Source organism: Lithobates pipiens, unplaced genomic scaffold (assembly GCF_037356315.1).
Source record: "Lithobates pipiens isolate NorthernLeopardFrog02 unplaced genomic scaffold, aLitPip1_a1.2 Scaffold_8, whole genome shotgun sequence".
NCBI classification, from domain to species: domain Eukaryota; kingdom Metazoa; phylum Chordata; class Amphibia; order Anura; family Ranidae; genus Lithobates; species Lithobates pipiens.
This window is the reverse complement of record NW_027507903.1, coordinates 48754700-48781179: the sequence shown is the minus strand read 5'-3', so window position 1 is coordinate 48781179 and position 26480 is coordinate 48754700. Positions and strand designations below refer to the sequence as shown.

General features: G+C 43.5%; 1 protein-coding gene across 2 annotated transcripts in view; it reads left to right on the top strand.

Moving 5' to 3' along the window:
- Positions 1–273: 273 nt before the first annotated feature.
- FURIN (furin, paired basic amino acid cleaving enzyme) overlaps positions 274–26480 on the top strand; it is a 391128-nt gene continuing 364921 nt past the window's right edge. Inside the window, exon 1 of one of the 2 annotated variants that reach the window (XM_077472136.1) lies at positions 274–733. The gene's annotated coding sequence lies outside the window, so the exon portion shown is untranslated. The remainder of the gene's footprint in view (positions 734–26480) is intronic. The other variant, XM_077472137.1, reaches the window with a different exon arrangement.

Below are 26480 nucleotides of genomic sequence, written 5' to 3'. Positions count from 1 at the left end.
CGGGAGGGCAGCGAGCCGGGAAGGCAGCGAGCGGGCACGGAGCGGTAGATCCCCGGGAGGGCAGCGAGCGGGCACGGAGCGGTAGATCCCCGGGAGGGCAGCGAGCGGGCACGGAGCGGTAGATCCCCGGGAGGGCAGCGAGCAGGCACGGAGCGGTAGATCCCCGGTGACGGAGGGCAGTGAGCGGCCGTGGGAGGCCTGGGTGTGTGAGCGCCGCCTGGAAGAGGAGGAGGATTGGGAGGAAGGAGAGCTCCGGGGTCCCCCCTCTCCGGCGCTCATTGCTGCTCTGGCGGTGACGCGGCATCCGGATCTTCAGCTTCTTTTCCTCCTATCTGTTACCGGATCGGCGGCCCCTTTATTACTGCCAGCGGGCGGCGGGCGTGTGCCGGGGGGGAGGGAGGGACTGGGGGTGACCGGAGGGGATCCCTGCCGTGTCAGAGCCGCCGCCGGGGAGTGATCGGTGATTGTCAGTCCTTCCTCTCCTCCCCCGGCCGGGTGTGTGGAGGGGGCGGGGGATTGGACGAGGTTTGACGGGAGATGACGCTGCCCCGGGCGTCCCACATAAAGAAGATCGGAGGAGGGAGGACGGGGGGAGGCGGACAGTCTGGAACTGGCAGGAGGAGAGAAAAGTTCTGGTGCGGAGACTTCATTATAATGCCGATCCTCGGCCGGTACACCGGACACGTCTGACCGGGACCCAGCACTACACAGGGACACCTACCCCGCACACACGGTGAGTCGGTATGATCGGGGGGCAAAGAGCATTAGTGTGCTGACTTCTCCGAGGAGGGGGCTGGAGCTCCCCGTGTGTACAATATTCATTGATCTGCCTAAGTCGGATCATTATCGATTACATGTCTATCGATCACTGCACTGCTGTGTTCTCTTCTATGTGGTGTCCTAAACGCAGCGATCTCATCGTATACACCTGGGAAAGGTGCGATCATCACATTGGGAAAGCTTCCATGTGTCAGTCTGGGAATGTATTGGCTTTAGATTCCTTTAGTACATGGACTGATCGCCTACTGATCGATACATTGTATCTGTGTGATTGACTGCTGTCATCAGAGCTGGAGAGATACATTGTGTGTACAACTAACAAGTGTTGTGATCAGAGTTGGATACATTGTATCCCTATTATCAACTGTTGTTCTCAGGCTTAGATCCATTGTATGCAGGACAATCAACTGTTATCAGTTAGTTTTTATTGGATCTGTATTCTCTATTGCTGTCATCAGGACTAGAGAGATACATTGTATACAGAACTAGCCAATCATCTGTTGTGATCAGAGTTCGCTATTATTTATTTTATACCTTGTATCAATATTCTCAGCAATGAAGAGATTACATGGATAGAAAATCGTTAGTTCGAAAAAAAAACTTTCATTTTCGACAAAGATCTGTTGAACAACTTTTGTGTTTACGCCATCATTTTATCGAATTGTTTTCTACACTTGTCAACATATTATTATTGACCGCTAACGACATAAATAATACAATGTCGCTCAATGCACATACACTTTGCGTATTATTATTATTATTATTATTATTATTATTATATTTAAAAAAAAATAATTATATATATATATATATATATATATATATAGATATATATATTATATTATATTTTTACAAGTTGCGGTCAATCTCCCTGCTAATGTTCTAAAATTGTTTGATTACACAAAAAAATTGCATCATGACGGATTTTTCTTTTGGCATAAAGCTTTGCGTTTTCGATAATTCGAAATGTGCCCACCAACGTTTCTAAACGATCTTCCTTATTGAACGCTTTTTCGAAAGTTTTTTTTGTTTTTCTATCCATGCATGGTAAGCTTAAGACTGAGAACAGTTTCTATATGGTAACCAATCATCTTCTAGCTTTCATTTTCAAAGCGTAACCAAACAAGCCAATGCTAGAGGCTGATTGGTACAGTTTTTTTTTTTTCTTTTTTTCTTTTTTTTCCAGATTCTCTGCTCCAGTTTTAGTAACAAACATAGTATAGAGTAGTATATGTATTAGGCTAGTTTCACACCTATGCGTTTTGCAGTTCATTTTTTTAGTTTTACCAAGACTGGGGCTAGTTGTATAAGGCAACCAATGAAGTTCTAGTTTTCATTTTTAAAGCTTGTCTGAACAAGCTGAAGATAGAAGCTGATTGGTTACTGTGCACAGTTAGTTCAGATTCTGTCTGATCCAGTTTTGATAGATTGTATCTGTATCTGTGTTTATCAACTCCTGTAATCAGGGCTGGACAGATACGTTGACAGGTGTGTGTGTGTATGTATATATATATATATATATATATATATATGTGTGTAATAAATATATATATATATATATATATATATATATATATATATAATATTTTACTCTTCTTTTATTTATTTTAGATTTATTTTTCCCTCTGATTTCATCAAAATGATCGAAGAGCCATAATCTTCCTTTTCATCGATTTTTAGGCTCAATTTAGATCAGTCGATTAAACTGAGTTGATCAGTCAGGGTGTGAAATTATTAATCAGTTTACATCAATTGTCAGCGCTGAAAAATGATTATTACTATTAAAATAAAAATGTATATTTTCACAATTGTTCAGATTATGGTATTACAATTGTATCTTATCGAAAATCCACTTCCCTGTGTGTGGCATAGGGATTAAATGATTTAACTATAGATGTGACTATTCCTATTTTGTAAGAGATTGATCCAAAAATAAATTGATCGTTTATCAAAGCGTGTATGGCCACCATAAGACTGGGAGCAGTTGTATATGGGAACCAATCACCTTCTACGTTTAGTTTTCAAAGCTTAACTGAACGAGCAGAAGCTAGAAGCTGATTGGCTTACAAATTCTGTCTGGTCCAGTTCTAGAACATTGCCCCTCACTGTATCTGTATTTTCAACTGTTTCAGCCTCTGTGTTTATTTTTACATCTCCATCTAGCAGGATACAAGGATTGATGTTATTAGAGCTAAATAGATACATTGTGTGTTTTTTTTTTGTTTTCAGTCTGTGTTTTGTTATTTATTCTTCTGTCTTTCTGTGTGAGTCTTTTTTGTGGCCAGATCTGAGGACCTCACTTATAAAAAGATATTAAGATCTGACAAGTCCACTGCCGGCCAACAAAACTGGTGGCGTGTCCGGTGGGGATAAAGCCTATCGGGAGCTTAATTTTTGTACATTGTTGAGGAAAGAAGGGAAAGGGGGAGACATGATTTAAACCTTTTTAATACACACATAAGGGAAGTATTTTTAATATGCAGTTGAGATCAAGAACAGAGGGACGTGACCTCCAACTAGTAGAGGGAATGTTCAAATATAAGCATGGGACGTATTATGGAAAAAGTAGTATGGAAAGGAAGTTCTATTGGTGACGTGGCCTGGTTGGAGCCTAGACTGTGATATGCGACTTTTAGGTCTTTCTTTTCCTTCTGGATCTTTTGAGCTGGGGTGAGCTCTGTCTCTGTCAGCACTCCTAGTGGTTTGTCATGCAAGAGGACCTGATGGAGCTTTGAGTGACAACTGTCATTTTTGTTGTTGATTAAAATGTTGTTAATGCTTGGAGTAGAGTTCCAGCAGAGGTAGAGGGTAAGTCAACAGTAAGTGGATTCAAACTTTTAGGGCTCTTTCACATGACCGATCCATTCAATTTTTTAGGCGGACCTGAACGATGCTCCACAGAGGTCTATGGAGCGTCTGATGTCAGCGGTGACATGTCCACTGATATCCGACCCGCTCCGATCCGAAAAAGTATGACAGAGGAAAAACCTACTTTTCCATCCGTCATCGGATCGAGTGACGATGGACTTTGCGGTCCGTCATGATCTGATCTCCCATAGGGGAGAGCGGCGCTCTGACAGGTCCATCACTGCACAGTGTGCAGAGACAGACCTGTTATCTTCCTGCTCAGCGGGGATCGACGGAGCGATCCCCACTGAGCAAGTGGATGTCCACGGGGCGGGTCAGTACGGCTCCGTCCCGTGTGAAAGAGCCCTTGTAGTTAGAAAAAAAGAGTATAAGGGCAGCTTCACTCTGCCCCAGTGCAGTCCCACTGCCCTTTGGGTGAAGTGCAGTTGGGGTTTTTAGCTACTCTTTCTCATCGACTTGTATTCGTTCCTATGGTTTCAGAAAGCACACTGAAGATGCAGCATTTTGGTGCGCTTTCTGAAACCGCAGAACCTCCTATAGAAGTCTATGGGAGAGTGGAGTTAACTCGCACAAAAATCGCAGGCTAGCTGTGCTTTAGCAGAAGCGCAGTGGGGCAGTAAAAAGCCACCCTAAAAAATAAATGAAATGGGTGGGAATGGACAGACTCCATGGATCACTTGGTCGTTTTTCTGCCATTACTCTCTTCAGTCTTTATGATTGCTGCTTTAGTTTCCTCTGGCCGCATACTTTTGTTGTTACTGCATACTTTTGTTTGTGTCTTTCTCTGGAAGTTTGCTTGTCTTATTTGTTCACTTCCTCTTCCATTGTGCCTGATTGGATTAGTTATTTGGGTGGGTTACCTTTGTATGTATTGTATTGTTGTATAGACAAGAAAATAACTTCAGGAGTATTGTATTCTATATTTTTTTACATAGTTTGGTTAAAAAAAAATATACACAAGTACATCTAGCTCAACCAATAAGTGAGAAAAAAAATTATACAACCCCATATACACAAACCTATACCCACAGTTGATCCAGAGGAAGGCAAAAAAAACCCCAGCAAAGCATGATCCAATTTGATAACAGCAGGGGAAAAATGTCTTCCTGATCCCCTGAAAGGCAATCAGATATTCCCTGAATCCACCTCACCTATAAATGATAGTATCCAGTTATATTATGTATGTTTAGGAAATAATCCAGGCTTTTTTTTTTTTTTTTTTTTTAAGCATTCTACTGAGCTGGCCAGAACCACCTCTTGAGGAGGGAGTCTATGCCACATTTTCACAGCTAGCTCTGAAGAATCCTTTCTGTATATGGACATTAAATCTCTTTTCCTCCAGATATAAAGTGTGCCCCCTTGTCCTCTGTGATGACCTTAAAGTGAATACCTCAACACAAAGTTCACTATATATAGACCACTTATATATTTAAACATGTAGATCGCATCCCCCTTAGCCCTTGTACACACGGTCGGAGATTCCCACAACCAAATCCGTCGTATTTTGTCCGATACTGTTGTATACACACGGTCGGACAAAGTTGTCAGAAAATCCATCGTGATGACGTTATTTCGTTACGACGGGACTACGTTCACGCTAGTAGCCAATAGCTTTGGTGTAGGAATTTGATCTGAGCATGCGTGGCACTTTGTCCAATCGGAATTCTCTACACATGATCGGAGTATGTCCGATCGGAGCATTTTGTCAGAAAATGTTTCCGGGCAAATTGGAAAAATTGGTCCGACGGGTATTCCGACAGAAACAGTCCGATGCAGACCACACACAGTCGGAATATCCGACAAAACGATCCGATCGGACACATTCCGACGGAATCTCCGACTGTGTGTACAAGGGCTTGATCTCCTCTTCTCCAGAGAGAATAAGTTGAGTTCCTTTTTAATCTTTCCTCATAGCTGAGCTCCTCCATGCTTATTAGTTTGGTTGTCCTTCTCTGCACTTTCTCCAGTTCCCTGATATCCTTTTTATTAACTGGTGCCCAAAACAGAACATTCTATTCCAGATGAGGTCTTACCAATGACTTGTACAGGGGCAAAATGATATCTCTCTGGAGTCCATACCTCTCTTAATACAAGAAAGGACTTTGCTCGCTTTGGATGCATGCTATCATCAAGCTTATGATCTAATAAAACCCCCAGATCCTTCTCCACTATGGATTCCCCAATTGTACTCCCCCTAGTACAGTGATGGCGAACCTTGGCACCCCAGATGTTTTGGAACTACATTTCCCATGATGCTCAACTACACCGCAAAGTGCATGAGCATCATGGGAAATGTAGTTCCAAAACATCTGGGGTGCCAAGGTTCGCCATCACTGCCCTAGTATGTAAGATGCATGCATGCATATTCTTAGCCCCCAAGTGCATACCTTTATCATATTAAACAATTTAATGTATTCCTTCATATTTTTATTTTTATTTTTTTTAAGCATATGTGTGGTCTTGGTCAAACAATTCTTTTTGTACAAATATTATGCTAATTGCATAAAAATCGGTAGTTCTGGTATCGTCCGAGAAAAATTTTGCTACTGATATTTTCACATGAACTGTTGTGACCGGCCCCCAAAAGCTGTGTAATCAGAATACACGATCAGTGGATGCAGCCACTGATCGAAGAAAAATTTTCCACTATTGCCATTTGACAGAAGTCCATCTCATAATCAATCTCTGTCAAACACTACACATGGATTGAAGTTTATTTGGTCCTTGCTGAACAAACTTGTGCTGACTGCTGCCAGAACATAGTAGAATGTGAAGGGTTATTTCATTATGAAGATAGTTTGTTGGTGTGTGGAGAAACATTGGTCGGTTCTTTGGTCACAACAGTCTGCCACTTCCTCTTGCGCCACACTCAAAGCCATCTTTAAAGTTGATGAAGCACAAGTTTATCTTTTTCTGTCAAATAGCCTTTTAGTCAAGAAGCTTTTCAAAATACTTCCATGCGCGTATATGCAAATACATGATATCTATGATCAAGTAATACTGCAAATATACAATAACCCTTTAGCAGGCAAGATGCCTGGGAACAATTATAGAAACAAATAATTAAAAGTACAAGTTTATCTTGTTTTTAAATTTCCAAATCCTATAGATCCATTTATAAAGCAGCGAATATGACTTTCACCAAACCTTCTCTGTTGGGGAATTAATCACAATCCTTTAAAACACATGGACCTGGAAGACTGTCCTCCAGGGTTTGGTGAAAGCCACATTACCAGCTTTATAAATGGACGCTGTACTTCATTGGCTATAAATAAACGACTTAAGGACCGTCCGTCGCCATTATGCGTTGCTACTTTGACCACGGTATTTTTAAGAAACGGCCGGTGGTCCTCTTTTGGATAAAAGTGGTCTCGGAGGCGGATTCACCACGAGATCACTTTCATTGAGGGCGGGAGAGGGGCTCCCACCTCGCTTGGTTTTCTCCGCCACCTACCAGAGCCGTTGGTAGCTGCAGAGACAAACGCGCCTGCTCCCCTCACTGCCTGGATGCCGAGTGAGTGAAAGATTGCCCCTCGTTCAGCTCTATTCTATTACAAGGGGTGCTTGCGGGTTTTTTTTTTTTTGTTTTGTTTTGTTTTTTGAAAAGGACAGTGTAAAAAAATAAATAAAAATTATTTACTTTTTAAATTGTCCCGGCTAGCTCGTGCACAAAGCAATCGCATATGTAAGTCGCGTCTGCATATGAAAAACAGTGTTCAAACCACACATGTGAGGTATCGCTGCAATTGTTAGAGCGAGAGAAATAATTCTAGCACTAGACCTCCTCTGTAAATCTAAACATGTAACCTGTAGAAAATTTTAACTGTTGCATATGGAGATTTTTAAGGATATAGGTTTGTCGCCATTCCAAGGACAGGCACATTTTTTAAAGCGTGACATGTTGGGTATCGATTCACTCAGTATAATGTTATCTTTCACAATGTGAAACAAAATTGGGCTAACTTTACTGTTAATTTTTAAGTTGGTGTATTTTTTCCAAAAAAAGTGTGCTTGTAAGACCGCTGTGCATATACAGTGTGACATAAAGTATTGCAACAATGACCATTTTATTCTCTAGGGTGTTAGAACCTCCAAACATTATATATTTTTTCTAAATCATTTTTTTTAAACTTGTAAACAGTTTGAAGAATAGGCCCGGTCCTTAAGTAGTTAAGCTGACTATTATACTATATCTAAGCAATACTTTGGGGGGGGTGGAGAGAGAGAGAGAAATGGATCATTTGTGCTACACGATATAAGCAGACCATACACAGTCTGTCAGATCCCCAAAATTGTCTAAGGCCCCCTTCACATGAGAGAGCAGATAGGGTCCACCTGTTCTCTATTCTCCTCTATAGGCAGTCGGATGTAATCGGACTTGTGTCCTTGTTACACTCAGCTACTTCTGATCTGTTTCAGAGAAAAAAAAAAAAACAGATCTGTTCCTCTCCACCTGGACAGATCGAAAGACATTTGGGTGTAAACAGCCCATAGAGCAGAGCCGGCTGTGGCTGTGTTTGTTCTGAAATGCATAAGCGGAGCGAACATGGACCTGTCATACAGCCACTCTGCTCAGCAGGGGATCAACAGCCAAATCCCCTGCTGAGATAAACCTGGATTCTGCCCGTGTGAAAGAGCCTAAGGTCTACACAGCAGATTCAAATTTAAGTGGCTTGTGTAAGCAGGCCCATGCACTATACAGTGTTTGCTTCTTTTTTGTGATGCCAAAGTCTGATTGTGCTTGGCCATATGGTACTTTAACCACCTCAATACTGGGCACTTTCTCCAACTTCCTGCCCAGGCCATTTTTCAGCTTTCAGTGCTGTTGCACTTTGACAGTTGCACGGTTATGCAACACTGTACCCAAATTAGTTCTTTAATAATTTTCTTCCCACAAATAGAGCTTTCTTTTGGTGGCATTTAATCACTACTGTGTTTTTTTTTTTCTTAAAATAAATAAAGACCGAAATTTTGTAAGGGGGGGGTTTCTTGGTTTCTGTCAGTAAATTTTGTAAATAAGTAATTTTTCTCCTTCCCTTTATGTGCACTGATAAGGTGGCACTGAAAGGGCAGCACTGACTGGCACCAGTAATGGCAGGTATTGATTTGTGTCACTGGTGCAGGGGCGTAACTATAGGGGGTGCAGCAGTCGCGACCGCAACTGGGCCCTGTTATGCAGGGGGCCCATGCAGCCCCCTCTACATATGGCCGGCAGCAGCATAGGCAGCTAGCACACACTATTACATACCCCCACCTCCCCTGGGGACAGGGACCCCCACCTCCCCTGGGGAGAGGGAACCCTTCTCACCTGGGGGCAGTAACTTCATCTGCCCTGGAGAAAAGGACCTCATCTCTTCTGGGGATGGGGACCCAATCCTGCCTAGGGACAGTCCCCCAATGGGGCACCTAAAAATGTAAAAAAAAAACAAAAAATAAAATAAAAACTACTGATACAGAGTGGTGGAACTACAGGGCTCACAAAGGTCATACCTGTGACCACGCCCTGGAGTTCCACCGCCGGACTCGCAGGGAAGGGCCCTGGCTGGGGTTCAGGGGGGCCCTTCATGGTTTCTTGCATCGGGGCCCTGAAGGTTCTGGTTACGCCACTGCACTGATGGGCACTCATTGGCACTGATTGGTGGCACTGCTACAGCTTTCCTGTAATCTGGGCACTGATGAGTGCCCTGATTACCTTCTCTGTTCTCCCCTGTAAGGAGATGCGGCTGATGGGCTCTCCTCGCCTCACACTGACAGTGTGTGGGGAGGAGAGAGAATTTACAGCACTTCCTTGTTTACATGTGACAGGCTGTGATTGGACACAGCTGGTCACATAGTTAGTCACGTCAGCAGCTCTTTACAGAGATCGGGGGTTGTGTCTAGCAACATGCCGCGATCGCTGCACTGCGTGCCCCCGTTTTGGTGCGCCATCATGACGTCCATCCAGAACAAGAGCCGCACCGTCCCTCTGTCATTTGACGGTGGGCGGGTGGCGAGTGGTTAAGGGGCACACACATTGGCTGGTTCAATGGAAACTGGGTGACATGCAGCCCATGTGTACAGCAGCTTGTCCGACAGAAGCTGGCTGTACGGCCGGCTCCTGTCAAAAGGGCATGACCATAAAAAGCACTGACCGGTGTGCTCTGGTGGGGGGGGGGGGGGCTCTTCATTCATTCATTTTACACTTTTATTTTTTTTTATTTTTTTTGGTTCAGCCCACTGGGTTGAATAAAAAGTGTGTACCAGGCTTTACTCCAGACCCTTAGGCTCGGTTCACACAGTAGGCGGCACGACTTGCAGCGCCGCGACCTGCCGCGACCTCAGCGGCGACTTGCAAAACGACTTCTGTATAGAAGTCAATGCAAGTCACCCGAAGTCGCCGCAAAAGTAGTACAGGAACCTTTTTTCTAAGTCGGAGCGACTTGAGTCGCTCCTATTAGAACGGTTCCGTAGTACAGAACGGGGCGCGACTTGTCAGGCAGCGAAGTCGCCTGGACAAGTCGCCCCTGTGTGAACCGAGCCTAAGTCCAGAAGTTTATTTCTAAGATTAAAGCTGACACAATAATCCTTTAAAGTGATTGTAAAGTCACGTTTTGAAAATAAAAATAACAAACATGTTCTACTTACCTGCTCTGTGCAGTTGATTTTGCACAGGGCAGCCCAGATCCTCTTCGCTGCTCCTGGCCCCTCCCTCCTGTCGAGTGCCCCCACAGCAAACAGCTTGCAATGGGGGCACCTGAGCTGCAGCTCCATGTGTCAATTCAGACACTGAGCTGCCGTCCAGCCCCGCGCCCTCTCTCGCCATGATTAACAGACTTTGGCTTCTCCTCTAGGCCAATCGAGTCTCGAGACCCACTTCTTGATTGGCCAGGAGGAGAAGCAGGAAGACCATGGTGAATATTAATTTGCTATTGTAACACAACTGGGTGGACTCGGGGCGCTGTGCCCCGAGCCCACCTTTTTTTTTAAAACCAATTAGAGCCCCAGGCTCTAATCTTGTGCTTCCAAAAAAAAACAAAAAAACATAGAAATCCATGCGCCCTAAATGTAGATTAGGGGCGGGATGCATGGATTAGGGGGTGGCGGCGTTAATGGAGCGGCCGCCACTGGTGGCAACATTTGATATAGTTGTTGAAGATTTGCCTATAGTGCCTGTAGTACTAGATCACAGGATGGCTAAACGGAGTGTGATTACAGGGAGAGAACACAAGGGATGATCTCCTGATCTCCTCAGTAGCCTGCTGTTCACCTATTGCCCAATTGTAGGTTGGGATGGGTCACTGACATTGACTAAACTGCAGTGGAGAAAAGTAGTCCTTTTTTTGTGTTTTTGTTTATTTTTTTTTTGGTTTAAAATGAATTTGCTTGATGTAAATCCTATTGGTATGTTGTGTAACAGTATCAACAATTTTTAGTATGTCGGCATTGTACATGGACCTGGTATAGCGTTTGCTCTTGGCTCTGCTTCCTGGTTTGCAGTGCTATGCAATGGCTGCCTGGATCATGAATATTTATTAACCAAATGCCTTAAAAGTGATACAGTGTGTACATGGCTGATATTTTATTTCAACAGTTGTTAAGCAGGTGGAATAAGGCTGAGTCATATGCAAAGCTCTCTGATGGCTAATCTACAAATCTCTCATTTACACTAACAAAATTATGAAAGCGCAGGCTTTAGAAGATGTAAATGTCATGTAAAAAAAAAAAAAAAAAAATGAAAAGGAGCCATAATAACTAAACCTATTTGTTCGTTTAAAATATCATTTCTCTTTAGAGCTACGCTGTCACCTAGAAAGTAAACGTGCCACACTTGGATGAATAATCATTACTTGTCCAATGGGCGGTGGTTCCAGTCTTCTCTCGCTTGCGGAGCAATTGGTACCATTGGTACTCAACACGTTTGAGCAGTCAAAGGAGCCGGCAACTCCAAAAATTAAAATCCAATCTTCTTTCTTGAAAACGATGTTGGGGTAAAAATCCAGGCGCAAGACGGTGGGACACGTAGGCTGAAACATGTCAACTGTCTTGTTCCTGGATTTTTGCCCCAACATTTGTTTTTAGATTTGGATAGTAACCTTTCAAGTTGCCGGCTCTTTTGACTATTGTACAACTATGGCGTACCTTGGCACCTCCAGATGTTTTGGAACTACATTTCCCAGGATGCTCATGCATGCTCTAGTGTAGTTGAACATCATGGGAAATGTAGTTCCAAAACATCTGCGGTGCCAAGGTTTGCCATTACTGACCTATGGCTTGCAGAAGCTTTGAGCAGGGCACCGATAAGTTATATAACTGCATTTGAAACTGGATTAAAGGGTGGTAGAGCTGTCAGTCTTTGCTACTGTTCTTATTTGAGCATGTCAGTTTGCAGTCCCGACCCATTTCCCCCCCGGTTAGCTGTGGTTCCATCTCCCGCTGCTACAGGACATGATAGTGACCAAGCAGCAGGTGGATGGAACTACATCAGGCGAAGTGGCAATCTGATCTACCTGGAAGTGTTGGATACCAGAGGCAATGGTAGCTTTGTAAGAGAGCTAACAGTTTACTATGGGGGCACCGGAGCCGAGTCGCTGCCCTGTGTGTCCAATCAGCCCCATCCCTGTCTCTCCTCATTGGCTCACCGACGTTGACAGCAGCAGGAGCCAATGGCACTTTGCTGCTGTCTCAGCCAATGAAGGAGTGTCCCGGACAGCCGAGACTCTCGCGCAATGCCTCTGGACTGAGACAGTGCTCAGATAAGTATTATGGGGTGCTGGCGGGCTGCTGCAGGTTCTTTATCGTAATGCATAGGATGCATTAAAGAGGAAGTAAACCCTGATGAGTTTACTTCCTCTTTCATTCCCTGCAAAGGTAAAGCATAATGGACTACTGTGCATCGTATAGTAGTCCATTATGTGTCACTTACCTGACACAGGAGCCAGCGAAGTCACCGCTGTCCCCTGTAGTCCGCCGCATCCATCTTCTTGGTGGGGTCTCGCAGCTCCGCCGCTGTCATTCGCCGAAGCCGCGATGACGTCACTCCCGCGCATGCGCACGGGAGCCAACGCGCGCGGCAGCTCCGTCGTTGAGAATACCGCGCTCAGTGCGCCTGCACGCCGCTGTCTACGGCGCATGCGCCGTAGACAGCAGTGCCTGTTTTCGGGCAAATATCTCCTAAACTATATAGGTTTAGGAGATATTTCTTGGACCTACAGGTAAGCCTTAATCTAGGCTTACCTGTAGGTCAAAGTGGTTTGTAAGGGTTTACAACCACTTTAAGATAAAACAAACCTGACTTTAGAAACACTTTAATGTGGAACTAAAGGAAGCAACAGCATCTATTTCTGTGTGCCAGTTTTTGTCCACCTTCATTGGCCGGCTGGCATGTGCAGGAAGCCATCATTCTGGCACAATGGGGCTGGCCACTGTATGCTAAGCTCTATATGTAAAGCTCAGTTTACATTCCGGGGATTGCTGTGAGCAGGTAGGTAGGTGTAGCTTATTGCAGAAGAGACATTGCATGGCCCTTCTGCAGTACAAAAGTCTGTCTCCTGACACAGTATGTAACAGCAGAACAACTTTAGTTTTGCTCTAATATGTTCGGTATAGTGAAAATATTGCTTTAACAAGACAGTATAATGCATTTTAAATGGGCACATACTTTGAGTAATGTTGAGGGTTCATGCATAGATGTCTATTGAAATTGCCCCCGAAGTCACCAAAAGTAGTGCAAGAACTACTTTTGGGAATTTGTGCGGCACCACAAAATTGGCATTTCACCGATTCGGATGGTGCCGGCAATGGGCTCTGATGTGGCACGTCAAATCAGCCCGGGGTTAACGGGGGCTAAAAGAAGAGGAGACTGGACTAAGAAGAATACCTTCCAGTTATGAAGAATTCTCCATATAATAGATAAATGAGCTACTGCTGGGTTCGCTTTTCATTTTAGTTTTTGTCGGTTCTCTATTCTTAGGTTTGTTTTTGATATTCTAAAGGTAATGGGAAACCACAATAATTAATGGCTGGGAAAGGTGCCATTTTCACCTAATAAGCATGCATTGCTTGCATCTTCTGTTATTGTAGACCGGTTTAATTAAGAACATAAGACAATGAGATAACGGTTTTCTATTATTATAAAGGTTGGTCGGGTCAGAAGACAATGAGGTAATGGTCCTGGAATGTATCTGTCATGAAAGTTGCATCAAAATAGGTATAGACGTGGCATGAAATGCTCAATCAAGTGGTCAATGTAATGAGCTTTATTGATTTGCCTGCAGTTGATGATGATAAATCTACCTGTCGTAGGGTTGCCATCTCATCCCTTTTAAAACCGTACAGATATTAATTACACAGGTTCTGTGGCTGATTAAGGTAGTAATTAAATTCACTTAGTGCCTTAACTGCATGAAATTGGCCCCAGAACCTGTGTAATATGATTTTTGGTTTTAAAGATAAGGTGGCAATCCTATCATAAATATGGGAGAGGTCTACTGTCTTGTTGGTAACCAGAATGACCCCTTTTCATATGGGGTAACTATTGAGGAACTCTATAAAGGCCTATTGTGTGTTTTCAGAAGTTGCTGGTGTGGAACATATGCTTTTAAAATGCAACTATCAGATATTGTTGTGACCCTATTTCTATAGTTACACTCTTTTAGGCCTGGATCACACCTATGCAATTTTTTTTGTGCTTCTTCAGTTTTGCAGAAACGCACTACAGTCCATTTAATATGGTTTCCTGTGGGTCATGTTCACATCTGCATTTTATGGAAAGGGCCAGGGACTTTTTTTTTCTGGTTTTTGGTTCCATAGATTTCAATGGATCAAAAACGTGTATTGAAAAACACAAACGCATGCCCCTGGAATATGTAAACTGCAACCTGCATAGGTGTGAACCAGGCCTGGTGCCTTCAGTGATCAGATGTTCAGTAAAAAAAATTAAAAAGTGGAAAAAATGTATCACTTTTAAATCCTGTAGAACTCTTCACACCAGTTTTTGCTTTTTTTTAAAAGTTCTGAATGCTGCATTTTCAGTGCATGTTTAAAAAAATAAATATATATACATATACACACCCATTGAAATGAATGGGAAACACATCAAAGATGCACCTGCAGATTTCACAGGTGCATGCTGGATAATAGGCATACCGGAAACGCATCAAAAACACGGGCAAAATGCGTATGCGTTTTTGCAATGAAGCAGTGTGAAGGCAGCCAAAAACACAACTGATACACAACTGACTTGGGTGAAGATTTCTATAGGATTTAAAGGTATGCGTTTTTATTTTTATTTTTTTGTAAATGAAAAAGGCAGCCAGCACTCTGCAGGCAGTAAATATACACTGTAAAGAAGCAAAACAACATCGGACAACTGTTACAGCTTAAAGGGTGTTTGTTCACTTTTTTAATGCGAAAAACTGATCGGTGTAAAAGGGCCTATATGTAGTGCATTTTATTTTTTGTTCTTTTAATTTTAATTTTTCTGCAAAGCTAGACAAATCTCCTGCTGTACTTAATTTTATTATGGTAGCTAGTGGGGCTGCAGTGAATGATTTCAATGCAGTCGATTTTTGTTCAACCGTTTTTCTGCCTAGTGTATATATATGTATATGTATATATCATTTATTTAATTTTTTTTTTTTTTTTTTTCCTCTAGTGATATATTGTTTACCAACCTCCTAGCTTTTCTCTAAGATTCACAATACTAGCTTAACAGGCCTGCCATTTTTATTTTCACCCCTTGTTTTGGCTTTTTGCCCATATGCTGCAGAAAAAATGTTTTTATTCCAGATGTCTTTAACATGCATAACAAAAATATAACTCCTAATGGCATACCGTCCTGATTGTAACATTACTCCTGCAAGGTATGACATACCTGCTGTACTGTAGTGTGATATTGGACAGTCTGTATAGCTTTAGTTGTTTGCTGTGTAATGTAGATTCTCACTAGGGGTGCTTGTAGCTGCAGGGCAAGGCTGGACAAAATTCTCAAAGCTCATTAACCAACACCTGAAATGTCAAACATGTGCTTTTTTAAAAACTAGAAAAAAAAATGTCTTCTAGATCGAATAGACTGGGTTCTGAATGCTATATTAATTTGGCCAGATCTGGTTTCCTACTTCTTTCATAGGATATTGTATTTTTACTTGTTCTTGTTCAGTTAAATCGGTATTTAACCCAGTAACAAACATTAATTACATTTCTAGCTTACCAATTTTTAGAAAACAGAACAAGGGTGCACACAGGGCTTCAGGCAAAAATGGACACACCAGGTCCAAGGTGCTGATCCCGTCCTCGTCACCCTAGGCCGGTGATGGCGAACCTTGGCACCCCAGATGTTTTGGAACTACATTTCCCATGATGCTCTCCTACACTGTAGAGTGGATAAGCATCATGGGAAATGTAGTTCCAAAACATCTGGGGTGCCAAGTTCGCCATCACTGCCCTAGGCAGTATCAAGAAAAGATCAATTGCACTTGGATCCAAAAGATGCTGTAGAGATTTTTGTCATGAACCAGAACAACTCAGAACAGAGCTTGTCTATTGCCTTTCCTCCAATTGGCTCTCATGTACTTTTTAAAGCCGGAGCTTCAGTCACTTTTTTTTTTTTTTCCAGTAAATACCTTTATACAGCCAACTTCCTGTTCCTTGTCTGGTCATTAGGCATGGGCTTGGGACTTACATGCCTCTCTCTCCATCTCTCTCCAGCTCCTCCTCCATCTCTCTCTCTCCATCTCTCTCTCTCCATCTCTCTCTCTCCATCTCTCTCTCTCTCTCTCTCTCTCTCTCTCTCTCTCTCTCCATCTCTCCATCTCTCCATCTCTCCATCTCTCCATCTCTCCATCTCTCCATCTCTCCATCTCTCCATCTCTCCATCTCTCCCATCTCTCCATCTCTCCATCTCTCCATCTCTCCATCTCTCCATCTCTCTCTCTCTCTCTCTCTCTCCATCTCTCTCTCTCTCTCTCTCTCTCCATCTCTCTCTCTCTCTCTCTCTCTCTCTCTCCATCTCTCTCTCTCTCTCTCTCTCTCTCTCTCTCTCTCTCTCTCTCTCTCTCTCTCTCTCTCCATCTCTCTCTCTCCATCTCTCTCTCCATCTCTCTCTCTCCATCTCTCTCTCCATCTCTCTCTCTCCATCTCTCTCTCTCCATCTCTCTCTCTCCATCTCTCTCTCTCCATCTCTCTCTCCATCTCTCTCCATCTCTCTCTCTCTCTCTCTCCATCTCTCTCTCTCTCTCTCTCTCCATCTCTCTCTCTCTCTCTCTCTCCATCTCTCTCTCTCTCTCTCTCTCCATCTCTCTCTCTCTCTCTCTCTCTCTCTCTCTCTCTCTCTCTCTCTCTCTCTCTCTCTCTCTCTCTCTCTCTCTCTCTCTCTCTCTCTCTCTCTCTCTCTCTCTCTCTCTCTCTCTCTCTCTCTCTCTCTCCATCTCTCTCCACCTCTCTCCCTCTGCCATAGGAGGGCCAATGAGAGCTGCAGAGCTGGAGGTGTGCCTCTGTCTGTGTAAAGCCAGGAAAGGAACAGGCAGCAGCTTCAGCGGCACACAGTTAAAATGGTTGCAGCCAGACTTGGTGAAAGGAGATTTCTGCAGCATTTTTTGACAAGTACAAAATCGCAGTATATATAAAATAATATGCAAGGTAGTTGGAGGGAAGCTTCAGAATGGCAAAGATGTTTTTTATTACAAATTATGTGAGCAGACTGCAGTTCCTCTTTAACTACTGTCTCTCCATCCCTTCCTCTGTGCTACTGACAGATGGAGAAGGATTTTAACACTTTTCTGCCCATTTAAGGTGATATAGAGCAGACTGCAGATAAACAAGTACAACCTATGTAGGAGGATTTGTTGTCTCTGTGTATCCTCTGAGGCTGTTCATTTCACTGGGTATATGTGAGGGTTTACAACCACTTTTAGTTGGAAATTGGTTTATGATTTAATTTAGTACATGTGTGTTTTTGTTTTTTCAGCACCATACTTGATAGCGTATTCGCATACCGCGGTGTATTGTGTGCATGGTTTGTCGATTTAGACAAATATTTTACATGTTCAGCTTGACAGAATTCCAAGAATATTCTAAAATAAGCACAACACTTGTGGTTTTCCCATAGCGGAGTAATCATACGGCAAGATATTGATATGGCCTAAAATGGGCACATAGGAACAAATCTGCTGGAGGCAATTAAGTGGTGCTAAAAGTGTAAGTAAAGTACATTTTTATAACCAGGACATACATTGACATTTATTATTAAGCAGTTTATGTTCATGTTTTGTTTACAATCGTTTTAACAGAGATACATCACAAAGAGACCATAATAATTTCAGGCATCGCATTGGATTTTGCTGACATATATGGTCAGATGATTTCCAGGTAGAAGCACAGGCTTTGAATCTATTCACTAAGCAGAACTGTCAAAAATGTAATTTCTGATATCTTAAAACCATGGTTAACATGGGCTATAGCAGTGTGAAAGCGTGCTGGCTGTTTAAAGTGGGGGGGGGGGTAAATTCCCAGCTCTGACTTGTACCTATAGGTTAACCTCAGTGGTGGTGCGTCCATAATGGCACCCAGGCGCCGCCCACTCTATCACCAATAGTGGCTGCCACTGCCACCCCCTTTTCAGACGGGCACCTGAATTACAGTGGCGGGTTATTTATTTTTTTTGAAGCACCTGATGTAGAGCTCTAATGGGCGTCAAAAAAGGTAAACGGCGAGCGCCATGCTTGGCGCTCGCAGTTCACTCATCTGTGTTAGGAAAGTGAATATTCGTTTGCTTTTCTAACACTGAAGCGCCTCTCCGCCAATCAGGTGCTCAGGTCTGTTACCTGTCACCTGATTGGCTGAAGCGACAGCCACCGCTATTGGACTCCTATCAGGAGAAGAGGACATGGGATGAGGATGGCAAGAGATGCACGAAGGACCCCGCTCACCGCCATCACCCATTGCCCACCAAGGCAGCATAAATGCCAGGCAGACGGCAAGCAGGCAGGGTCACACTGGTGGTATATGATGGGCGCACTGGCAGCGTATGATGGGCACAGTGGTATCGTTTGATGGGCACAGTGGCTGCAAATGATTTTGCTTTCAAACTTGTTTTGCCCACCCCGCGAAAAATTTTTGAGCCCCAATTAACCTATAATTAGGCTTACCTCTGGTACTATCAATATCTCCTAAATGTGCACCGTTTAGGTGATATTAAGGCTAATTTCACACTGGGGTGTTGCTGGTGGTAAATTGGCGCTTTATTTAGCTGTACTTTACTGTCGTTTTAGTGGCGCTATGCAGCCGCTAGCGGGGCAGTTTTAACCCCCGCTAGCGACCAAAAAGGGTTAAAACCGCTCAGCCGCACTTTGCAGGTGGGTTTGCAGCACTGCCCCATTCTGACCGCGGTGTCAGGGTTCAGTAGCCACAATACACCGTGGTCAGTTTACAGAGGGGTGGGGAGAAACTGGCAGGGTCAGCCAGGGTTTTTAGGTGTTATAGGGGTCAAACGACACAGGACAACCACTGTGTCATATAACATGCTTTAAAGGAGCAGGATCCTTTTTTTTTTTTTATTAATTTTTTTTGTGAACCCACACGCTTTAAGAAAATGTCTTTTTAAAAAAAAAAAAAAATTATAAGCTGTCACTATATACTTACAAATAGTATGTTTATTAATACGCATTGTCTATTTGTTTTTGTGGCTGTTCAGGACCCATATAATCCGTATCAGTTCGGATTAATTGCCACCGTCCCAAAACTCAAGGTCAGTTGGCACTGGAGCGGGGACAATTCCTGGTAATACAGTAGCGGATGTACAGAATCGCTCATTTTAGCTAATCTCTTTTTCAAAGTTCGTGTGGCCATGAACTGTATTTATTAGCAGAAATTAGCTTTCAACCCCTAATGCCACAGATCAATAAGCTTTGGTCTTGTTCAGTGTAGACCTCTTTTAATATAGAAAATAAGTGTCAGCTTCCCATTTTTGCTAATTTTATTTTGTGTTTTTTTTATTTTCTTTTTTTCTCGGTTATCCTTTTTATCCTATCAGGATCAAACAGCCTTTGGGACTTGTAACTGTGATTGCGTTAGCGTTTTTTTAAAGCTGAAATCTCTTGACCATGCATGTACCAGTCTCTGTGGTATTCATTTAAAATGTCTTTTAAAGTATTGCTAAAACTACTGAAACACAAACCCCACAACAGTAATTATTTGTCTCTGTATGGGTTTCTCAGCCTTCTGGAAGAGCAGAAAGGATGTAATATAAACTCTGGTATCCTCACCATTCCTGGTACAAGAATTGCCCTCCTCTGATTCTGCTAATCGTGTAGTTACTATTAGCACAGCATTGTCTAGTGGCCAAAGGGGAGAAGTGCAGGCTATTTACATAGGAAGTGTAGCAAGGTACTCTGATATATTTTTGTATGACTCTGACCTTCTAGCAGAGGAAGAGGAGAAATGTAATTCTGGATTACAGTGAATATTGGGCCATGTGGACTCCAAACACAGTAAAGGACTAGTGAATGACTGTGCTTTCTGGTTGTCTAAAATGAAAGCGTCGCAAACAATGTTTTATTTACAAACCATAAACTGTAGAAATTAAATTTGTTGAAAGTAATTAATAGAAACGAATTAAACCGCGTTCTCTGAATAATTACAATCCCAATATGCAAAATCTTTCAAAGATCGTGACTGCAAAGGAATTTATACGTGTGTGTGTGTGTGTATGTATGTGTATATGTAATTTATTAATAATATGTATGTGTCCCAAGTGGTGCACAAATTGCACCAAAATATAAATGGGGAAAAAAAACTGTGATGCAATAGAGTTCATTCAATTTTCAGTGCTCTATGATGCATTCCGGGTCTTGGTGAAATTATTCCACCACCATCAACACCTGCCAAGCATCCTACTCAGCAGAATCCCATGACACCCATTACAGGTATCATAATAGGCCCAAAGGACAATCCCAACCGAAAATCCCAACGGCCACAAAGGTTGTCAGCAACAGGATTCTATCTACATTCAGTTGGCATCGATTGCTGGATGTTTTCAATGGATGTAATGTCCTCAGCAGGAAACCAGTGTTATTAGTGGAAAATAAAGAATGATGGAACTTCCATAGTAAAGTACGTTTTAGCATTTATTCCAAAAAAATTCCATTAAAAGTTTGAAAACTGCTTATAAAAGCTTAAAAACAGCACAAATTTTTGACGTTTAAAAAAACGGCATTGGCGTTCCAGGCTGCGTTACAAACGGAGGTGATGTGTCTTAATCAATACACCCTACATGTTTCATCAGCGAGCTCTGATGTCTTCAGGGGTCACATGACCAGACACATCATTTCCTGGTTTAAAGTTTGTAGCTGTTTAGTTTGTTTGGGCATCAAAATGTGCTGTTATTTACTAGCAAACATCTCAGGCCCATCCTTATTCACAGGTTCTGCTATTGGTATGTCATATGACCCTAGACTTAGAAGGGTGTAGTCATTTTAGTTGAGAACCCTCTGGGTCGCCAAACGAATGCAGACCTTTTTATAAAGGGCTGAGGCACAGAATCTATAAGCCCTTGTACGCACGGTCGGACATTCCGACAACAAAATCCGTTGGATTTTGTCCGAAACTGCTGTTGCATACACACGGTCAGACAAAGTTGTTGGAAAATCCGATCGTACGTAACATGACGACGTTATTTCGTTGGGACGGGACTACGTTCAGGCTAGTAGCCAATGGCTTTGGTTTAGGAATTTGATCTGAGCATGTGTGGCACTTTGTCCGATCGGAATTCTCTACACACAATCGGACAAAGTCCGATCGGATCATGTTGTCGGAACGTTTTATAGCCCAGCTCTAAAACTTTGTCCGTCGGATATTCCAAACAGAAACAGTGCGATGGAGCCCACACACAGTTGGATTATCCGACAACATGGTCTGATCGGACATTTTCCGTCGGAATGTCCGACCGTGTGTACAAGGGCTTAGAGGTGCCCAATATGCACTGAGCCACTCCACAAGGTTGGTGCAAAACAGTTTCTGGTTAAGATTTAAAGATCTACCCAGACTGGTATCAGGTGGCAGAAACAAGACAAAGTACAGAATTGAAAGGCAAAATCCTGGTCAACAGCAAGCAAAGGTTGCAGATAAGGATTATTACAAAATGTGGGCAGAGGTCAGCAGGGCTGTCTTAATGCATGGGCCCCATGATAATCTTGCATTAGATCATACTTTCCAACTGTCCCGGATCTGCCGGGACAGTTGCGCTTTTTACTAAGCTGTCCTGAGATGGCCGTGAACCAGGAAGCATCCCAGAACCTGTAATGTGCCCTTCTGACCAGTGGTGGTCCATCCATCTGCAGCCCACCCGATCTATGCACCCGGCCCCTAATCCACATGCAGGGTGCTGAACACGTGGATTTTTTATTTTTTTTTAAGCACATGATTAGAGCTGAAGCTGCCACTGCTTCTGACCCTCCCTTTACTGTGCCCTTCTGCCTCCCCTGTACTGTGTGCTTTGTGTTGCATAGTCTTTGATTTATGCCATGCTTTCTTGTTGTTTAAAATAGATTTTATTGGAAGTACTAATAAATATATGTTTAATTCTATCAACTAGAAGGGCACGACAGCCTGCCCAGCAGCCCAGAGTGCTATTAAGACTGCTCTGGAGGTCAGGGTGGGCAGCAGAGGCAGTGGGGGGCAAGAGTCCTCAACAGAAGTCAGAAACAAGAACGGACTCTGTTCCCTGACTCCAATTACTGCGCTTTTACGTCGGATTTAATGAGATCTTTGCTCAGGCAATTCAACATTTTATAGAATATGACCTGCTGGTAAAACTGTTTACAGATGCCTCAAGGAGGAAGAGGAAGCTACATATATAGGTCTGAAGAGAAACCGGTTGATTCTGCAGAGACACCTGCAGCAATGAGGACTGCAGAAACCGCCACAGGTTGGGTCTAGAGACAATGAACGGGGATAGGTGGCCAGATGGGGGAGCATGATCTGATTGCCCCAAAACCATGTTTATTAGCTGCATGCTTGGTTTGCATAGGGAAGTTGGGTTTCAGCACTACCTGCATAAAAACAAAATTGCTGAGCCTCCTGCATTCATTTCCATGTTTAATATTTGAAATTAGTTTGGGTTTTAACTTTAACCACTTCAGCTCCGGAAGGCTTTACTCTTCATGACCAGGCTATTTTTTGCGATACTTTAACTGACAATTGAGAGATCGTACGACACTGTACCCAAATAAAATGTCCCTTTTCCCTCACAAATAGAGTTTTCTTTTTGTGGTATTTAATCACCTGAGGATTTTATGTTTTGCACTTTGAACTAAAAAAAACAACAATTTTGAAAAAAAAACATATATTTTTTACTTTCTGCTATTCAACATACCAATACAAAAATGTAAAAAACGAATTTCTTCATCAATTTAGGCCAATGTGTATTATGCTACATATTTTTGGTGTGTGTGTGATAGATAGAGAGATATATAATATAATATAATATATATATATATATATATATATATATATATATATATATATATATATATATATATATATATAATCTCTATGTGTATGTGTAAAATATATATATAATTTTTCTTGGACTGCAACATTGCGGCGGACACTAACTGACACTTTTTTGGAAATCGGTGACATTTTACAGTAATCAGCACAAAAAATATGCACTGTTACTGTATTAATGACACTGGCAGAGAAGGGGTTAATACCAGGGGCGATCGCAGGATTAAGTGTGTCCCTAGGCTAAGGGATGCTTGCTGTGTGGGGGGATGGACTCGCTGCATGAACCGAGAGATTTGTGTTCCTGCTTGGCAGGAACACAAGATCTCTGTTCATACCTGACAGGATGACGATCTGCATTGTTTACATCAGCAGATCGACGTTCTGTCTATCTGGGGAGCAATCACAGGTGTCCAGCGGACATCACGTCCTCCGGACCCGCTGATTGGCCATAGGGGAAGCTATTCGGCTCGCGTGCATGTGCCCCCACTGGCTATTGCAGGAAATAACGTACAGGTACGTAGTTTCGTGCAGTAGAGCCGACCTGCCACAGCATATGTACTGGGGCCAGTAGGCAAGTGGTTAAAATGAATGGAGATGGGAGGAAGGATGGTGGTTGGTACCTTGCAGTACTAGTTGATCTCTGGAAAAAGAATTAAGGATTTAGAATTTTTGATTCCCAACCCAAGTGGCTAGGAGGTGCCTCCTGCTGCCTCTTATGTGAGATTCTTGATCCAGCCAAAAATGTTGGATGGTGACATCTCATGCTTGTGGCCAGTTTTACTATTGTATCTCATTCCTTTTGTGTTTGTCTAAATTTCTTTTTGTAGTGTCTCCGTACGCTTGGCCTGTAGTCGAGACATAAAATAAAATGGGAAGTCTCTGAAAATGTTACTGATCTCATGCTAATTGGAGAAGAGAACTTTCAAACCTTGCTGTGTGTCAAGTTCATTGCTGACCTTTTGTGTCTTCCAGAATTTTTCCAGCGTTTCTTTCAGGTAGTCACCATGACAGCAGAAAATAAACCAACAAAGACCAGCTCTCCACAGCGTATTTACTCTTTCTTGTCTTTTGCTCTCCAAAACACATGATAAAGTTGAAGTGCAGCTTGTTCTACTTTGTGTGTACCTTATCTATTACTAGTTTAGGTGCAGTCTATTTTTGGGTTGCCTTTTTGTTATTGCTACAATCTGCTTTTTTTAAATTAATTTTTTTGTTCCTGCACTCTAGTTAAATTTGATTGGTAATGATTGTAAACCACAAATCTAATTGGGTCTTTAAAGGCTTATTATTTGCATATGTTAAAGTGTTTGTGTGTTTGTAACCCTAAAAGCAGATTTAACAGATTACTTGTGCTGTGTCATTTGGCCCTTCGTGTAACCTAAAATACCTAGCTAATCCTGCTTGGTTCTGCCCTCCCGTCTAAACTGACCACGGTTTATCATGGCTGCTGAGCTCTGCTATTGTGGTCAGTTTACATTCCTCCATCATCCGCAGCTCTCCTCTTCCTCCATGCCTGTCAGCTCATGACTAGTGATGGACGAACTTCCGACGGGACGTTTCGCGAACGCGAAACGCGAACGGACACAAACGTTCGCGAAAACGACCGTTCGCCGCGGGCTCCATTGACTTCAATGGGAGGCGAATTTCGCAAACCTTTAGGTCGAATTTGCGGCCACGGGGTAATTATTAGGGGGTAGCACGTAGTCCCACCACCTGGACAATAGCATAATACATGTATGAGGTGAATTTGGGATCGATAACTACAAGCATTTTTTTTTTATTTGGGAAATTGTTCTGACAATTCAGGACTATGGAGCTAATGAAGGCAATGGAGGAGAGGGAAGGTCAGGGACCAGGGTAGGCAAACAAGAGGGTGCAGGAGATACAGAGCACTGACAGCAGCACCGTAATACAGAGCACTGACATCAGCACCGTGACATACAGCGCTGACAGCAGCTCCGTGACATACAGCGCTGACAGCAGCTCCGTGACATACAGCGCTGACAGCAGCTCCGTGACATACAGCGCTGACAGCAGCTCCGTGACATACAGCGCTGACAGCAGCTCCGTGACATACAGCGCTGACAGCAGCACCGTGACATACAGCGCTGACAGCAGCTCCGTGACATACAGCGCTGACAGCAGCTCCGTGACATACAGCGCTGACAGCAGCTCCGTGACATACAGCACTGACAGCAGCTCCGTGACATACAGCGCTGACAGCAGCTCCGTGACATACAGCGCTGACAGCAGCACCGTGACATACAGCGCTGACAGCAGCTCCGTGACATACAGCGCTGACAGCAGCTCCGTGACATACAGCGCTGACAGCAGCTCCGTGACATACAGCGCTGACAGCAGCTCCGTGACATACAGCGCTGACAGCAGCTCCGTGACATACAGCGCTGACAGCAGCTCCGTGACATACAGCGCTGACAGCAGCTCCGTGACATACAGCGCTGACAGCAGCTCCGTGACATACAGCGCTGACAGCAGCTCCGTGACATACAGCGCTGACAGCAGCTCCGTGACATACAGCGCTGACAGCAGCACCGTAAGCAGCCCCAGGAGGAAGTCAGCACAGCACAGGGATGGTGTGATCCCCTCATAATAAGAACCCCCAGGAGGAAGTCAGCACAGCACAGGGATGGTGGGAGCCCCTCATAATAAGAACACCCAGGAGGAAGTCAGCACAGCACAGGGATGGTGGGAACCCCTCATAATAAGCAGCCCCAGTAGAAATATGACACCGCTCAACCTCTTCAAAGAGGAGGGTAGGGGCATATAGTACGGTGTGCTTTTTTGGGTCAGGGAAGTGAGCCAAATGAATTAAGAAGGTCTGTGTGCTTGATTCCAAAAATTGTTTATAGACATATACATGGTCTACTGATCACATGTGTTGAATTCCTCCGAGATCCATGCCTCATTCATTTTTAGAAATGTGAGGTAGTTAACACTGTGGTGAGCTAGGCGAGTACGCTTATCGGTCACAATCCCCCCTGCTGCGCTGAACGTCCTTTCGGACAGGACACTGGATGAGGGGCAAGCCAACAGTTCGATTGCAAATTGGGCAAGCTCTGGCCAGAGGTCAAGCCTGCCCACCCAGTAGTCTAGGGGTTCATCACTCCTCAGAGCGTCCACATCGGCCGTTAACCCAATGTAGTCGGACACCTGACGGTCTAGGCGTTCCCTGATGCTGGATCCGGATGACACCTGTCGATGGGTCGGCTGAAAGAATGACCTCATATCCGAAGTCACCAACACATCTTCAAACCGGCCTCTTCTTGCAGGCGCTGTTGGATTGGTACCCGCAAATCCTTCTCTGGGAGTGGGAATTGCTCCTCTGCCAGCGC